Below are 19,533 nucleotides of genomic sequence, written 5' to 3' on the forward strand. Positions count from 1 at the left end.
GATAACACACATTATCAGAATACTTTCAACGCAATATGACATCATGGCAAGCTATGTTTTTCAGACACAAACCCGCGCACTTGCAAATACACATTAAAAAGCACACTCTCTTTGTACTACTACTACACACACACACACACACACACACACACACACACACACACACACACACACACACACACACACACACACACACACACACACACACACACACACACACACACACACACACACACACACACACACACACACACACACACACACACACACACACACACACACACACACACACACACACACACACACACACACACACACACACACACACACACACACACACACACACACACACACACACACACACACACACACACACACACACACACACACACACACACACACACACACACACACACACACACACACACACACACACACACACACACACACACACACACACACACACAAACACAAGTAACGTGGCAAAACAAGTGCACGGTGCGTTGAAAAAAAGGGTCCTATCTTTCTGTCCGATACTGTACCGTTATCTCTTTGACTGAGAGAGTGTGGCTTGCGCTGTTATCGCTCACATAGACAGAATGTGTGTGTGTCCATACTAAAAAGAAGCAAAAGAGAAGAGAACGCCGTTCCTTACCGGAACGAAAAGAACGCTGAGAGAAACAGGTTCAGAATTTACCTGCTTTTTCTTTGTACGTACCAAATCGGCCCCTCGTATGAAAGAGAGCGGATGATCGTGCGTTCCAGACAGGATCGAAAAGAACGCTGAGAGAAACAGATTTAAATTGAACCGGCAAACCGGCTCATCAATACAAAGAGAGTAGAATGTCATGCGTTCTAGGCCGCATCGCAATAAGCACTGAGAGCAACCGGCCCAGCACGGATCACAAAGAACGCTGAGAGCAGCCGGTTAAGATCGGTTCGATAAGATCGTTGATAACTGCCGGTTCAGGTCGGATCGCAAAGACCGGTGGAAGCAACAGGTTCAGTTTGATCCTGCTTGAGTTAAAAGTAAGGATCGCGGTCCGGATTCTTGCAGGCTGGAACGGATCGCACCTGGCTGGTTCGGAACGCAACGCGCATCACTAGTACCTATATAGTTCCGGTACTCACATACGCCTCTGAGACATGGACACTGTCCAAATCTGACGAAACCCTCTTAGCCGCGTTCGAGAGGAAGATGCTCAGAAGGATACTTGGCCCTGTATGTGTGGAAGGACAACGGAGGAGCCGCTATAATGACAAGCTATACGAGATGTTTGGCAACCTCACTGTTGTGCAGCGTATCAAGCTTGCCAGGCTCCGGTGGGCTGGCTATATTGGACGTATGGAAACGGACGACCAAGCTCTTAAAGTCTTTTTAGGCCGTCCACAAGGACAGAAGAGACGTGGTAGGCCCAAATTGAGGTGGCAAGATGGCGTGGAGGCGTCCGCCATTAAGGCCGGGATAACGGATAAGCAGACGAAGGCGCGAGACCGTGAGCGGTTTCGGATTCTCCTGAGGCAGGTCAAGACCGCAAAGCGGTTGAAGCGTCGGATAAGTAAGTAAGTAAGTAAACACAAAAAGACGGCTTGCGAAGTATGTTGATTTTACGATATCTAGGCTTATCTTTCTTCCTTGAATTCGTAAATTACCGTTAAGTTTGAAATTTGATCGTCGTGGTGATTGCTCGTAAGAGAAATTGATTTTAATGAATTTAATAATATAAGGGTGTCACGTTTGCTACAAGTAAAAATAAAAAGAAAATGTTATTTATGTTTACTTCGAGAATTGCTCGTTAAAGAAAATTATTTAAATTGGAATTTAATTATCGCTGTTGGCGGTTAAAGATTAAAAAAAATGCTCGTTAAAAATGATTAATTTAAATAAAATTGTCGCGTTCGCAACACTCGCCGTCATGGTTTATGTAACCTCTTACTATCAATTCAACCTTGTCGTATAAACTTAACTTTTCACTTCAGAAACGTTACTTTTAAAAAAGAAAAAACAAAATTTGTACCACAGTTCACTGTGGCCACGACAGAACTAACCGAAAGAGGCTCAAGGCCTAGAAGATGGCACCGCGCAGTATACGCAAGAAGGTTATTGCGATCCTGCCAGGGACGTAGGCGTAGGGCATATCGCGTGAGCTTAGTTGAATCGTCTCGAGTCGAGCAATTGAAGAAGCAGTAGTCGGGCTCCAGACTACGCTCGAATATCCCAGAACCGAACGGACGATATTGTTGTAGATCGCCTTAATGGTCATAGGGTTGCGAAATTCAACAGTTGTCCGGATAACTACGTCAGTAGTTGGTGTTCTCTGGCTACAACGTCATTGATATGCTGTTTACAGTTCAAATAATACAATAACAACCTTGATCTTTCAGTCGGTTAGATACTTAGTGTAAATATCTAGACCTCTTTGTAAACCTCCTGAAAGATAACGGTACTGTCGAGCAGTGTGATTTATGGCTGTGTCATCTGCGTACAACGAGATGTAGGAGTTGTTACGGAGAGTGGGAAGATCCGATGTATACAGATTGTATAACATGGGTCCCAATTAGACATGGGCAAGAAGAGCGGGAATCATAAGGTTCGCTCGCTCCTATTAGTGAGCGGGCGCTCGCCGCTCTTCATTCCAGAAAAATATGATTCGCCTGCTCGCATAGAAAAATATAAAAAAGCTCGTTTGAAACTAGTTGCTCCGAGAAAAAAAATCAAAATCTATAATACTGTTGGGCTTATACGGAATGTAAATAGCTGCATGTAAAAACAGCAAATATTTTTATTGTGGTGAAAACTAAAACTCAAATTAACGTTTTTATTTAAAAAAAAAACATCACAAGCTACTGTCATTGACCCACACTGCCTATTCAAAACAGACGTATAAAACATCGCAGAGCGCAAGCGCATCGTATGTGCAAAACACATAGAGAAAAACAGTCTGGCTTGCAAGCGCACTGCTTGTCCAAAATACGTAGCGAGAAGATCAGGGTAGCTCGCGAGCGGCCTGTATACTTGAAATCCATGCAGAAAAAACTGCCTAGCTCGCGAGCGCACTGCCTATCAAAAATCCATGCAGAAAAAACAGCCTAGCTCGCGAGCAGCCTGTATACTTAAAATCCATGCATAAAAAACTGCCTTGCTGCCCCACGCAAACAATGAGACCCCAAATTTTGAGTGATTCAGGCCGAGGGGTATGAGGAAGTTTGAGGAAGTAAGGAGAAACGCGCTGCGATGAGAGTTCGCATTCTGTTTTACACGCGCGCTTCACTAACACCAATACAAATACCGTGCTACCGTCTTCTTTCAGCGAGCTCAACAACTTGGAGCTGCTCGTCACATCGTGTTGTCTCGCTTACACTATAGCATCGAACCATCGCTCCGTATGTCCCCCCTCCTACAAAACCACGCGTACAGCGCGTACAAAACCACCAGTATAGCGCGACGCTTTGTTGGAGATGGTTGTGCGCGTTTTGTTCTAAGTCACGCGCGCAGTGTTTGTGCGTTGATGCACATTTCGTTCAAAGTCTCGTCCGCTGGTGTGTTTTGGTGAAGTGTGAAGTGAACAAACAATGTGCACAGACGCACATGCAGTGCGTGGATCGACAGGTAAGAATTTGCTGAACAGAGGCAACACAGATTGTCGACAAGTTTCCCGCAGCCTGGCTCGACCCGGTACTTTGCAGTATGACGCCATTCGTGTGTATGATAGATTCTGAATGTGTTGTGAAAGTGTACTTTATGTTTCAATAAAGTGTTTAATGTAACCAAAAATGAGCGTGTTTGTGTTTGCTTTTAGAATAAATGCGCATTTGCGATCGTGTCTATGCATGAAAGAAAACGAGAAACGAAAAAAAAACAAATATCTTTGGATGTGTTCGTAGCATGACTGGAAAGAACACAAACACATTGAGAAATGCAGAGCACACCGTGCGTTACGGGTGGGGAGGGGGATGGCACGCGTAGGAGGGGGGGACATACGGAGCGATGGTTCGATGCTGTAGTGTAAGCGAGACAACACGATGTGACGAGCAGCTCCAAGTTGAGCTCGCTGAAAGAAGACACACACACAATCACAGACGGCTCGTCAAAGCACGGTATTTGTATTGGTGTTAGTGAAGCGCGCGTGTAAAATAGAATGCGAACTCTCATCGCAGCGCGTTTCTCCTTGCTTCCTCAAGCTTCCTCATACCCCTCGGCCTGAATCACTCAAAATTTGGGGTCTCATTGTTTGCGTGGTCGCGCGAGCCCTCCCCCTCCCCACCCGTAACGCACGGTGCGCTCTGCAGTTCTCAATGTGTTTGTGTTCTTTCGAGCCATACTACCAACACATCAAAAGCTTCTTGTTTTTCGCTTTCTTTCATGCACTTATTCTAAAACTAAACACAAACACGGTCATTTTTTATTACATTAAACACTTTATTGAAACATAAAGTACACACTAAAGTACACATTTAGAATCCTTCATACTCACGAATGACGTCATACAGCAAAGTACCGGGTCGAGCCAGGCTGCGGGAAACTTGTCGACAATCTGCGTTGACTCTGTTCAGCAAATTCTTACCTGTCGATCCACGCACTGCATGTGCGTCTGTGCACATTGTTTGTTCACTTCACACTTCACCAAAACACACCGGCGCACGAGACTTTGAACGAAATGCGCACCAACGCACAAACACTGCGCGCGGGACTTTGAACAAAACACGCACAACCATCTCCGGCAAAGCGTCGCGCTGTACTGGTGGTGTTGTACGCGTAGGAGGGGGGGGACATACGGAGCGATGGTTCGATGCTGTAGTGTAAGCGAGACAACACGATGTGACGAGCAGCTCCAAGTTGAGCTCGCTAAAAGAAGACACACACATTCACAGACGGCTCGTCAAAGCACGGTATTTGTATTGGTGTTAGTGAAGCGCGCGTGTAAAACAGAATGCGAACTCTCATAGCAGCGCGTTTCGCCTTGCTTCCTCAAGCTTCCTCATACCCCTCGGCCTGAATCACTCAAAATTTGGGGTCTCATTGTTTGCGTGGCGGGTTGAACTGCGAAAGCTCAGTTCTGAGAGAATATACTGAGTGCTCGCGCATGAATGCAAGCAAGCGCGGTGTAGAGGATAGAGGGATTATTTTGCTCCAATCTTTCTACTTCTGTCCCGTTGGGAAATCGGCCCATCGTATGAAAGAGAGCAGATGATCGTGCGTTCCAGACTGGATCGAAAAGAACGCTAAAAGAAACAGGTTTAAATTGAACCGGCAAACCGGCTCATCAATACAAAGAGAGTAGAATGTCGTGCGTTCTACACCGAATCGCAATAAGCACTGAGAGTAACCGGCCCAGCACGGATCACAAAGAATGCTGAGAGCAGCCGGTTCAGACCGGATCGAAAAGATCATTGATAACAGCCGGTCCAGGTCGGATCGCAAAGAACGGTGGTAGCAACAGGTTCAGTTTGAACTTGCTAGGGTTAAAAATAAGGATCGCGGTCCGGATGCTTACATGCTGGAACGGATCGCACCTGGCAGGTTCGAAACGCAACGCGCATCACTAGTATGTTGGACAAGCAGTGTGCTTGCAAGCCAGGATGTTTTTCCTTGTGTGTTTTCCAAGTACGATGGATACGTACTCACGCTCTACGTTTTTTACGTGTGTTTCGGATAGGTAATGTGATGCGTCGATAGTAGCTTGTGATTTTTGGTAAATATGAAACGCTAATTTTAGTTAAACTTAACCACGTATAAAATATGTTCAATTTTTCCACGCAGCTATTTAAATTCCGTATAAGCCCGACAATGTTACAGAATTGGAATCTTTTTTCTCGCGGTAACAAATTTTGACCTTAATTTTAAGCCGGTCTCGTAGTACAGTCGTCAGCTCGTACGACTTAACAACATGCCCGTCATAGGTTCAATCCCCAAATAGACCGTGCCGCCATACGCAGGATTGACTATCCTGCTATGGGGGGAAATCAATTAGTCACTGAAAGCCAAGCCCACAAGTGGGTACAGACAGGCCTTGACCGACATCGGTTGTTGAGCCAAAGAACAAGAAGAAGAAGAACTAATTTTGAATGATCTTTTTTATGCGAGTATATATTTTGGTTTGTAATGAAGAGCTGGGGAAATTTTAGCAGCATAAAATGGACAATGGAAAACATACCGCGCCTCGAGCGTACGAAAGAATCACCGCACCTGATCTCTGTAAAGAATCATATTTCCCATGACTTATGTGTAGGGCATTCGTCATCTCGTAGGACTCAACAACATGCCCGACATGGGTCCAAACTCCGAATGGACCCTAGGACTGACTACCCTGCTTTGTGTAACCAATAGGTAATTGAAAGCCAAGCCCAATTAGTGCTACGGGCAGGCCTTGGCCGACAACGGTTGTTCTGCCAAATAAGAATTAGAAGAATATGTAATAGGATGATTCTCATAAACGATATATCGAACGAAATGAAAGAGTACATAACATAAATAATAAACAAATTGGTTACATATGCCATATTAACTAAAAACAAACAAAAATAAGACCATAAAAATGTAAGTAATGTAATGTAAATGTTTGTTTTATATCGACCTCTATATTATAGTTGGTGTTTTAATGAAAAGAGCAGCCTCCAGGTTTTATTTTTGTTGTTATTCTTTATGCGTTTAAAAGCGTGTTGTATTTATTTAATAGTTGTTCTCTTTCAGTATATTTACATGATTTAGTAATGATTTTTTTTTTCAATCATTTCTTTGTAGGAATCAATCTGTTCCGACATTGTCTCATCGCCCATAGCAACCTCTAATATGAATGATAGTTTAATTGTGCATCCTTCAGTAATTTTATGCATGCTGAAACTACTACCATCGATTGGAAAGCCCAATTCGTCAGATCTCGGTGATCAAACAATGTGTTGGAGAAGTTTCACTAGAAGCGCAATCGCACTACAGGTTTTTTTAGCCGATGTAATTAAATCGTTAGTTCGTACTGAACGTAATCAACAGATTATGTGTGAAAACGGATTAAATGAATATATTGTCTGCTATTGCAAGGAATTATTGATCAATGAGCAACATCCCCTTCACGCATCGCTGCACTACATCTTCGAACGCTTAGCTGTCCAGAAATTAATGACTAAGGAATTGCGAAGTTTTCTTCGTTTGGGTCTTAAATGTTGTAATGAAAATTACACCGACCAATTTGAAAAAAATATACTTCCTGTGCCACTAACTCGTGTAAAAACGCTTGTGTCTATTACAACGCCACGTGATTTTAGAAGCCAATTATCATCCACAATGCCATCATTCATCGAAATGGACATGTCAAGCGAAGGATTTGCATGTTTATACTTTCCGAACATTGCGCCAAGTCATCTACAATATCAATCGAAAACACTTCACCGCCTGATTACTCCAGTAGCGACAGCGCAGAGTACTAGCAGAACCAGTATAACTGGAATGAGTGTAGGGTCACTCACTGGTTTTCATTCTAATATCAACAAAAGTATTTTCTCTCGATCCCCAATGGAACCTGCGGTTGGCGGTGGCATCGGATCTGGTGATAGATCATTTCCATCACCTAATGGATTAACTTTCAGCACATGGTTTTGTCTTGAGCGTTATCCACAAGAGCATATAGCAGATGATAACCCAATAAGACTTATACATGTCGTTCGCTCGAACGATAACTTAAACGAGGAAGCAGTGATTATATTCAGTATTTTTATTTTGCCCAGCGACAAATCCCTCTCAGTTGCAACACAGGAGTTTCCTTTCTCACAAGGTAAGCACAGATTTTTAAAACAAGTTTGATTAATTTATTTATTGAAATCGCATCCCACGTGCAAAAAAAAAAGTATAATCCTAAGATAACTTTATAAGCTGTATATATGAATCAGGCTTTAAACATTTAAATTGAGTTACAGTATTATTTAAATTGAAATTATTATAGTGTAATGATGCCCTAACGCTTTCTGCTGCATAAGCCAACATCGACTCGCAGGTCGACTCGCGCGATCGCAACACGAAGCCGAAGCGAAGACGATTATAGTGCGAAGGGTATAAGTACAGATGTGAGGTACGCCATCGCCCTTTTTCTATCGTTATCGGAATAAAGATACGTTTTTTATAGTTTTTTGTCATAAACCAAATTTTATAAAACGTGTCAATTAATTTACCATATTTAACACTAAAATAACTAAAATTACCTCAATCTTCTCGTGCCAGCCGAAGAGTGCAGACGTGTTCTACCTCGAGCTCCTCGACTGACCCGTAATTTATACGCCCGTGATCAGGGAAGTGCAGAATTACCTGTGTCCATGGCGAGCGCCTTCTCGTGTGGTCCAAAACAGCCGAAGTCATAGAATCCTATGCAATCGGTGCTGCATTCGAGCGTGGGAAGGCCCGTGGAGGCCGTCTGTACGCAGACACCCGCTGTGCAAAGCGACGGAAGGCGTTATGGCGTTCTGAGAATTTTATCATGCCTTCCTTTTCTCTCCAACGGCAAATTTGTCGAGCAGCTCGTCGAGCTGCCCGTCCCTGACTCCGCCTCATACCCCTCGTCTGAGCGCGCTGTTGAAGGTTTGGATGTGTTGGTGCGTCAGACGGCCAATCGCTGTCAGCCGTCGTCCGTGCTTTTTCCCTCCATAGCGCTATCTCTTTCTCGCGTGTGGACAATGCTCATGAGTTGCTGTGGCGCTTAAAAAACCGTTTACACACATTGCTGCGATGCATTTGAATTTTCACAAATCAAACAAAAAAAGCGCAATAAGTTCAATTGCTGCAATGTAAAAATGACTAAGCCATCTCTAGCTAACGCTGGACCCGTCCGGCAAAATGAGTGTATTTTTTGAGTGATTTGAGTACCGTCCCCCGTTAGCAGTTACTCTTGGAGGAATGAGTTACACCGTTGCGCGAGCCCTCCCCCTCCCCACCCGTAACGCACGGTGCGCTTTGCAGTTCTCAATGTGTTTGTGTTCTTTCGAGCCATGCTACCAACACATCAAAAGCTTGTTGTTTTTCGCTTTCTTTCATCCACTTATTCTAACAACAAACACAAACACTGTCATTTTTTATTACACTAAACACTTTATTGAAACATAAAGTACACACTAAAGTACACATTTAGAATCCTTCATACTCACGAATGACGTCATACAGCAAAGTACCGGGTCGAGCCAGGCTGCGGGAAACTTGTCGACAATCTGCGTTGACTCTGTTCAGCAAATTCTTACCTGTCGATCCACGCACTGCATGTGCGACTGTGCACACTGTTTATTCACTGCACACTTCACCAAAACACACCGGCGCACGAGACTTTCAACGAAATGCGCACCAAGGCACAAACACTGCGCGCGGGACTTAGAACGAAACGCGCACAACCATCTCCGACAAAGCGTCGCGCTGTACTGGTGGTTTTGTACGCGTAGGAGGGGGGACATACGGAGCGATGGTTCGATGCTGTAGTGTAAGCGAGACAACACGATGTGACGAGCAGATCCAAGTTGGTGAGCTCGCTGAAAGAAGACACACACACATTCACAGACGGCTCGTCAAAGCACGGTATTGGTGTTAGTGAAGCGCGCGTGTAAAACAGAATGCGAACTCTCATCGCAGCGCGTTTCTCCTTGCTTCTTCAAGCTTCCTCATACCCGTCGGCCTGAATCACTCAAAGTTTGGGGTCTCATTGTTTGCGTGGTGTTTACATACCTCCTAATCGAGCTAACGACACAGATACTCTTACATCGGTGATTGAAAGTGTAAGTGTAAGTAAACCATGCAAAAACTAATGATCGAATATTTCTGTTCGGAGATTTTAATTTTTCCGCTGTAACATGGTCACCATCACAACAAACATTTGGTCACTCCTTCGCGCAATATGTGGCAAATTCATGTCCACGGTCAGAACCCGGTTTTTCGATGAAATTAACGCCAGCGATCTTTATCAAATAAGCGGTATCAAAAACTCGCTTAACCGGCAGCTCGACTTAGTATTCGCAAATTTTATTGTCGCAACATACTGCATCGATTTGTACCCCTGCCCAACGCCACTAGTCTCTCCTGACCTGTATCATCCAGCCACCGATTTAACGGTTCGAATTCCAAACACAATGCCTATTCCTACACTGACTCAGGCGAGTAGACCTAGGATGAATTTTTATAAAACCAACTAGCTGGCCCGGGAAACTTAGTTATTCTCAAAACAAAAAAACAAAAAACAAAAAAAACATCATTGCTTTCCTTTTTGGGATAATTGTACCGTGCCCGTATCCTAACAGTATTCGATCGTCGAGTGTAAACCGAGAGGTATCTTACACCAAGTGTCAAAGTACTGTATACAGCAACAACATTCCTGCTGTTTGTATGGAAGTTAGAAAATTGCAATTAAATTTAGTTTAGTGTAACATCTGAACATTCTGTAAATCCTAAAACCTATTCTCATATCACAATAAAGTGTGTGCAAATTTTCGTTGAAAATGATCTAGCCGTTTCGGAGGTTGCTCGCAACAAACACCGTGACACGAGATTTATATATATATAGATTGTACTCGGCTTGATGAACTAATAACCAATTTTAATAGCCAATTCAGAATTAGCCAGCTTAATTCTGTTGATGAAGCTTAATCTATATTTATACGCTTTCTTTTATCCTCGTTTGACTCGTGTGTGCCAATTATCACACCAAAAAGCGGCCCTTTTTGGTCTTAAACCTAAAAAAAACTTAAAAGAGCTAGGCAGCTGCATTAAAAAATATACGTAGAACCGATCACTTGTTAACAAATGCATATGAAATGAAACAACTCGCCTGTACTGTAGTTACAATAGAATACCCTACGGTGGCTACTTGTCTCGGTTGGAGAAGAAATTCATCAAAAGACCCAAAGCTCTCTGGAGTTTTCGTAAGAAACACAATAATACGAATGTGACACCTAAATCGATTTACCACAATGACCGAACTGGATCAACTGCCTCAGATATTTGTGACATATTGGAGGGAAATTTGAGGAGGCATACAAAATCTCAACTACTGCTGAAAATATTATCACCAACGCTTTAATTAATACTCCTAATGATGTCATCGACCTTAATTTAACTAATATATCGCAAGAAGCTGTACTAAATGTGTTCAAAGCAGTTAAGCCCAAAGCTAACCCTGGCCCAGATGGTATTCCTGCCATCATTCTCAGCCGATGCTGTGAGTCCATTGCGCCGATCTTTAAAAAAAATAATTAATTTTTCACTGCCACTAGGGGAATTCCCCCTGTTGAGACACAGGTACGGAAGCCCTGTCGTCTAATCGTGTTTAACGAAACACGAAGATTGTTTCGTTGAGCTTTGAGCTTTCGGCTCGGGCGATTAGTTTATAAGTATAAATGTGATTCTAGAAATAAACCCTCTTCTAATTTTGCAACTGAACAAGCCGTAACCGCCAATAAATATCGAACGCTTAAAGATTGTAACACTGAAACACGAAAGAAAAGATTATCCAAAATCGTAAGATCGAACACCCCTCAAGTTGAAAGAGTTCATGAATTGTCCCCATATTTAGAAAAGGTGACTAGGAACAAGCAGCGAACTATAGAGGTAGAACAACACTCAGTGCTGGATACAAAGTTTTTGAGAAAGTGATCCAATCAAGTAAAAAAGTGTGCGTGTTAGCGGTGCTTCTACCAATAGCTGTCAAAAAATTTACTCGCACGGTATCCAAAGTGGAGGACAAACGTCCTTTATATTCGCATAACAACTCTGTCTTCATAACGTCGAGAGCGTTTGAGACTTCGCAGAAGATGGACTTCCCATTGCGGCGAGAGACATTGCAGCGAGCGCAAATCCAGAGGGTTTGAGTATCCGACCGTCCAATATACGCTTGGTGGTAAGTTGCGTCGCAAAGTCCCACACATTTGTAAGCCTCTACGTTCGTTACAGGCAAGGCGCACGATGGACAGGACGCAGTCATAGCCAACAATATGAAACACTCACACAGAATGAGAAAATGCACTAACACTGAAGCAAGTGCACAGCACGATGATGACGTCGAGAAGTCTGTAGCAGAAACATGGAAAATAGCGAGGGAAAGCACGGGAATCGCGATATACAGCACAGTGGTTATCGAAAGGCTACGACCGAACACTAACGCACATACGGTGAACCATAAATCGCAAAACCGGCCCGAGTCAAACGTAATCCCTTAGTGTAAGGGTCAAACGTAACAGTGTAGGGGTCAAACGTATACCCTTAGTGACAACATGCTCTAGCTCCAAATGCGGCCCGCCGCAACATGCAATCCCGACCGCGCAAGGATTTGACTGAATTTGAAAGAGGAGAAGAAACTATTCGAGTATAAATTACTGAACATCTTTAAGTATAACATTTTATACCATCCTGCTCTTTTAACTTTAATTGACGTACTAAATACAACGAACTAGCAAATCAAATTAAAAATGATATATCCCAATACCGAAATATGTCATGGTCTCGAAATTTAACAAAAATTAATACTTCTAAAAACATAAACAACAGTAAACTATAGACATCTATAAAAATAATCAAAGGCTGCTCTACCTCCATTCCTCACCTCAAAGCAAACGATAGAATACTCCTCACGCCAAAGGAAAAAAGTGAAGTATTAAAAGCTCATTTTGCGAATGCCAATAACACCACTTTAAACAGTCCAAGTCTATTAACTGCACAAATTGACCCCTTAATAACCCAGTTTCTTAACTATCATACAGAAAGAGGAAATATAAATCCGCCTCATCTTGTGAAGCCAAAGGAAATTTATAAAGTTATAAAAACTTTAAAAACAAAAAAGTCGATTGGTACTGACCTTATAAGTAACAACGCATTAAAACATTTACCAAGAAAAGGAATAATTTTGTTATGCTTTATCTTAAATAGCTGCTTAAAATTAAACTACTATCCCGAAAATTGGAAAATAGCGAAAATCATTCCCATAGCAAAACCAAAAAAGGACCCCAAGATTCCGGCAAATTACAGACCGATAAGCATACTAAGCTGTATGGGTAAAATCTTCGAAAAGATCATATTAAAAAAGCTAGATTCTCATACCAAGTCTCATAACGTCATCCCTTCTTTCCAATTTGGATTTCAAGCCAATTTTGCCACCACTCACCAATTAAATAGACTCGCTAACACTATAACATCGAATCGAAATATTAAAAAATCTACAGGACTAGTTGCACTTGATCTCGAAAAGGCATTTGACACAGTATGGCACGATGGACTAATATTCAAATTGATCAGCAACAATTTTCCCCCCAAATTAATTCTTCTCATTAAATCCTTCTTGTCGAATCGATCTGGTTCCGTTCATCTTCATTCTTATCATTCTGAACCATTTAAACCACTTGCCGGCCTGCCCCAAGGCAGTGTGCTGTCCCCAATACTATTTAATCCCGATAGCATATTGTGTAGCCTCAACAAAGGCATACGAAAATATGTGACCTTCTGTGAGCAGTGGAAGCTAAAAATTAACGATGGAAAAACGGAAGCAATATATTTCACGAGGTGCCGAAGCGCAAGAAATCTCCCAAATAGTTCACTTACGATAAATAATAACGAAGTTCCTTGGAAAACACCGTAAAATATTTAGGAGTAGTATTAGATAAAAAGCTTACATTTCAAAAACACATTGAAGAAAAATTAGTTAGCGGCACAAATGCGATTAGAATTCTTTACCCATTTATTAATAGAAACTCGAAATTGAATTTACGAAACAAACTTCTTATGTACAAATCGTTAGTAAGACCTATAATTACCTATGCATCACCAATATGGAGAAACAGTGCAAAAACACACATAAAGAAAATGCACATATTTCAAAACAAATTCTTAAAATGAATACTAAATCTCCCGCCTTGGTACAGTACAAGCATTATTCATAGAAAAGCTAAAATTGACAGGATTAGCGAGTTTATAGAAAAATCAATATTAAATATCGATCTAAATGCACAAATAGTGGCATACATACACTACAAAACCTCATCTAAAACGATACTTATATTTGTAAATACTACCTTTTTTTTCTCTTTCTCCCTAATTGCAAATCCAAATATGAATTAGTTCCCTAATATAGTTTATAAAAGAATAAGTTAGTACATAGTTTAGAAAATATAGCCAAATTAAGAGGTTTTTTTGTAATCTTTCCTCCATCAATACGTCAAATTCATTTAACATCAGGAATAGTGTCCACAATGCCAAGTGCAATAAAAATCAACAAAATATCGCGTTATGGAAACTCCGGTACCGATGTAAAATACTAAATTGTAATTCAGGATTAATGTACATCTAAGAAATAAATACAAATGAATGAATGAATGGACCGTGTTGGTTCGGCACACTTCGGTGCACATAGCGATTCATCGATGTAAGCGTTGGACGAAAGACGACAACGATGTTTTCGTCAAAGAATATCGTCCATTTGTATGCGAAGTTTTGTAATATGTATGAAGTGATCTAAATAGCAGAAAGATTAAATAAGTACAGGTAAGTTTAAAATTAATTGCAGCAGCTTCCCTGGTATATTGGTACGGGTAACCAGTAGATCGTGCACCACCGCCAGACTAATTGGCTGCATGGTGTACTGTTGATGTTCGGATTGCTGCAGTACGACACCAAAATATCCAGGACCCTACAGGTTGCAGTCTGATTTAAAATGCTCAATTATCTGCGTCACCTATTTGCCCTTATATTGTCTGAGGAAGTGTCCCATAATCCTCTCTTATTGTAGGATGCAAACGTGAAACACGTTTGTGAAGACTTCCACCGGCAAAATATGGACCGGTACTCCGTTGAAGACTCCGAGCAGAATCGGAAGCTGCGAGCTGTCAAGCGCCTCAAAGCTCTGCGAATCATTGATCAGCACCTGCTCGAAATGACGCCGCAGAAGACGCTGACGATCTTACCGAGGCGCAGTTAACCGACTTTGTGCAAATACGACCAGACCTGCTAAAATCTGCCTTATGCTATCGATATGCGGAGCCTTATGGGAGCACTCTTATGCTATCGATGTGATGAATAACATATTAACAAACGTGACCCGAATGAACAACGAACGGTGTAAGATATAGTTACTGCAGCAGTGGATGGATAGCTACGGTTTGACAGAACAATCTATTCTTGATGAACCTGGTGGCACCGGGTAGCCGTTTCTGCTCAAAACTAATCTTGCGTACACGCGGTGCCAATTGAACATTGCAATAGCAGTGGCTTCGAGTTGAATTGCTGCTCTGCTGCTGACCTGGTGACGTACGCTACACTCTAAATTCAAGCTATCGCTCAACCTGGACGCGAACAGTTCCTGTAACATCCGTGTATAGTCAGCTCAGGCGGAATTGATGCAACAGGCTTCACTGATCGTTTGGTTGTGTCATTTGAAAGTAGAGCAGGTTAGCACTCCCCCTTGACAAGGATGGAACACATACCCTGAGATCAGTGGGCACCACCACTGATCGTATGGAACGAGACATCCATGAGTAGCCGTATGCTCTTGAAACTCGCGCCCTCGATCACGCCTTGCAGGACGTTATGGGAAATCGCCAAACGTTCGGTGATAAGGTGGTTCTGCTACGTGGTGACTTCCGACAGATACCAACGTCTAGGTTTTGCAGCAGTGCCTAGACACAGCCCAGACTGTTCAAGATGCTGAAGAGCGGAAAGAGTTCGCAGAATTGCTGCTCCTCATCGGCGTGAGTTACATATGGCAGCAATGTGAATTTCGCTGAATAAATTATTTATTCCAAGAGATACACCATCCTCAATTTAACTTATAGAATTTTAAATAATAGAAAATTAAGAAATCATAGTTGTGTGTATACTGCAAAGTATGATGTAAATACTATACACTGTACCCGGGCCATTTTAACTAGTCCTATAACAAATTTAACAAAAAGGTTCTCATTTTCAATCTCTCACTATAGAGCGTTACTTTTTCACTCCTATAGTGAGACGAAGTTGGTTAGTGAGTTGATGTTAGGGGCGGATAGTTTGGATGATTTCTGTAGCGTGTTGGTTTTCTTGCACACTTTGCACCGACAAAGCGATTCATCGATGTAGGCGTTGGACGAAAGACGACAAACCATAAACAAACAAAGGCAAATGAAGTTGTGTAAGGCTGCAAATACACGACGCGAAAAATAGTTGTCGAAGGGAATGTCGCAGAATCCTCGGTTATTGTAGGACGTACACGTGAACCACTTTGGTCACCGACAAATCAGGATCAGTACACCGTCAAAGACTCCAAATAGAATTTGCTGCGCCAAGCTGTCGAGAACCTCAAAGCGCTACGATTTATTAATCAGTACCTGTGCGAAAAGACGCCGCAGAAGGCGCTGACGATGTTTCCGAGTATGCTGCATTTAGCCAACTTTGAGCAGATACAGCCAGACCTGCTACAATGCGCCATATCCACTGCAGAAATATTTTCCCTGATGAACCTGGAGCACTCTTATGCTTTAGATGTGCTGGACAACATATTATTGTAGTAAACGTGAACCGATTGATCAACGAACGACAAACGGTTTAGGATGTAATTACCGCAGCAGTGGACAGCTGCGGGTTGACAAAACAATCAATCCGACAGTAGAGACATACTGAACAAATATTTTTCGTTGATGGTCCTGGTGGCACTGGGAACCCGTTTCTGTTCGAAACTATTTTTGCGTACACGCGAACTTGCTGGACGCTGAAACAGTTCCTATAATATCCGTGTACAGTTAGCACAGGCTGAATTGATGCAACAGGCATCACGGATCGTATGGAACGAGACATCCATGAGTAGCCGCTATGCTCTAGAAGCTCGCGCCTTCGATCGCGTCCTGCAGGATGTTATGGGAAATCGCCAAACGTTCGATAATAAGGTGGTTCTACTATGTGGTGACTTCCGACGGATACTGCCAATCATCCCGCGTGATACTAACGTCCAGGTCCTGCAGCAGTGCATCCGACTGAGCATACTGTTGGGAAAATTTAGGGTATTGCATGTGCGGGAAAACATGCGTATGCAGACAGCCCTTTGTGCAAGATGCTGATGAGCCGAAAGAGTTCGCAGAATTTCTGCTCCGTATCTCCGTACGGCATATGATATTCCCGGGTTTCGTTAAGGCGTATGCCAAGATACCACGGGACTTGATATTACCTGGAACGTATGATCCAAAAGGTAAAGCAAATTTATCGCAAACAGTGTGAATTTTGATAAAAAATTACTTATTCCAACAGGTATACCAACCATAATTTAATTTGTATTCATATACTACTATAGAAGAAAATAATATAAGCATGGAACAAAATTTGTTTGTTTGTTCTTATATACCCCCCAATAAACGTTGCGTAGCCCTGTAACCGGGCCATTTTAACTAGTCAAACCAAAAAAGCGCAATAAGTTCAATTGCTGCAATGTAAAATTGACTACGGAATCGCTAGCGCACGATAGAGGGTTTCCTGTGCATCGCGCAGAACTCTAATTCGCATTAATACGTTCAGCCCGGTGCTGATTTTCATCAGCTTTCCGTACCGCCGGCATCTAGAACGCAAGTTGATTGCAAATCGGCATACTGGGCCCAAGGGCCTGCCATAAAACTGAACGTGTTAAGCAGTAAGCATAACTTTGTTACCCTAAGCTTTTGCTTTCGTATGCTGTAGATTACATAGATATCCTGAGCCATCTGCGCGTGGGTGTGAGCGTGCGTGTGTGTGCAACACTTTCGCGAAATGTGTTTTCTTCCGGAATGTTATGATCCATCTGTCAAAGAAAGGAAGGTGTTCATGAAAGGCGGAAAGACGAATTGAGGCCCCTGTCAATGGTAACTGATGACCGGGAGGAGGGGGTATCGAGCAGGAGACAGTGTGGCAGTATGCAAGTTGCACGCTGGATAGGAGCGGGCCCGAGGCACCGCCATCATTCCGCACATCTGCATGCCCGTCGTGGGTTCTAACCGCGTATGAACCGTCCGCCGTAGCAAGAGCTGACTATACGGCGATGTGATATTCAAGTCCTGAAAAGACCGGCATGATCGCGTAGGCCATTACGCCAATAATAATAATAATAATAAGAAGAAAAACTTAGCATAGCAGTCCACACTTGGGGAAGGTTTTTGTTTTGACTTTGTTGCTGCCGGGTCTACAGCGACTTGGCGTGGCGCGACAAATGCACAGAATACACTTGACCAAAGGACATGAACCTACCGTTCCGAACCCATTCCAAGGCATTGCTGGTCAATCGGCATCACAATACCGACAAGCCAACAAGCCGCCCGATTCTGGACGGACAGGTGCAGCACCATACGCGCACCGTAATAAACAAATCCAGAATCTTCTTTTGTATGAATTCAATTTTAGTTTTGTTTCCAGTTGCGTCCGCTAGCTGAATTAGAAATAAATGTGCAATATATCACACGCACGTTTGCTTTGATCGTGTGTCTTTTTAATATCCCCAACAGCAGAGCCGATCGCAAAGATGCCAATGCCAATGGTTGTGTTGTCTTTCAAGTAGCGAGATCGAAAATGCACCGACTTTGTAGCCGCAGCAGATGAAAATGTACGCATTAGAATCAAATAGTTTTGGGGTTTCCACACGCACGCGCAAACACACACACATACAAACACACACACACACACACACACACACACACACACACACACACACACACACACACACACACACACACACACACACACACACACACACACACACACACACACACACACACACACACACACACACACACACACACACACACACACACGCGCGCGCGCACACACACACACACACACACACACACACACACACACACACACACACACACACACACACACACACACAATTTTCGTTAAAAACAGTTGTTCACACTATTTTTGCATTGCGTCAACTGCTTCCTGCTTGTTCCATGGCTAGAAATACAATATGTATGTAAATTAAAACATATTTTCAAAAAAACATGCACAACAAAATATCGAACATACTCACCGAGCTGTTTGTTTACTGGTTTGTGATCAAAATTATAGGCTCCTCGACCCAAAACGCTTTTTGACATATAAATTATACCAGCCTCTAGCTTCGACCCGCCGCCGCTAGGTGGCGTACGCGTTCACAAAAATTACACTCAGGTGTACGGTCAATGTAGCCCGGCCTTTAAAGCATTCTTGATTATGAGTGCACACCATATAGTTTTAACATGTCTTTTGAAGATGCTTAACAGTCTTTAAAGTTGTTAAACCTTTAAAACGTTCTGAAGACGCTTATAAGACTATCTGTTAAATTTAAAATTGGAGTTTTGATGGCTGGCTTTAATCAACCTGTAAATGTATTCTTAAGCACGTTTAAATACTTGTTACTTGAGACTATGACGTTTATAAGGCTGTCGGTTAAAACTAAAATTAGAGTTTGGATTGCTGGCTTTAATCAACCTATTTACAGGTATTCTTAAGCAAGTTTAAAGACTTGTTATTTGAGACTAAGGCATCAGGATCAAAAGATCTTATTAAATGCATATTAAGTCTTGGATGAAGGGAACTTGGAAGAGACTATACGGGCT

General features: G+C 42.5%; 1 protein-coding gene and 1 non-coding gene across 5 annotated transcripts in view; both read left to right on the forward strand.

Annotated features, from left to right (window-relative positions):
- The first annotated feature begins 7,714 nt into the window (after window positions 1-7,714).
- The window catches only part of LOC120900094 (WD repeat and FYVE domain-containing protein 3-like), a 323,997-nt gene continuing 312,178 nt past the window's right edge, over window positions 7,715-19,533 (forward strand). For all 4 annotated transcript variants that reach the window (XM_040306684.1, XM_040306681.1, XM_040306683.1 and 1 more), the window contains exon 1: window positions 7,715-7,766. The gene's annotated coding sequence lies outside the window, so the exon portion shown is untranslated. The remainder of the gene's footprint in view (window positions 7,767-19,533) is intronic.
- LOC120905272 lies at window positions 15,369-15,424 on the forward strand. The gene has a single exon (XR_005739906.1). It is a non-coding gene; the product is annotated as a U6atac minor spliceosomal RNA (small nuclear RNA).

Source organism: Anopheles arabiensis, chromosome 3 (assembly GCF_016920715.1).
Source record: "Anopheles arabiensis isolate DONGOLA chromosome 3, AaraD3, whole genome shotgun sequence".
Lineage (NCBI taxonomy): Eukaryota > Metazoa > Arthropoda > Insecta > Diptera > Culicidae > Anopheles > Anopheles arabiensis.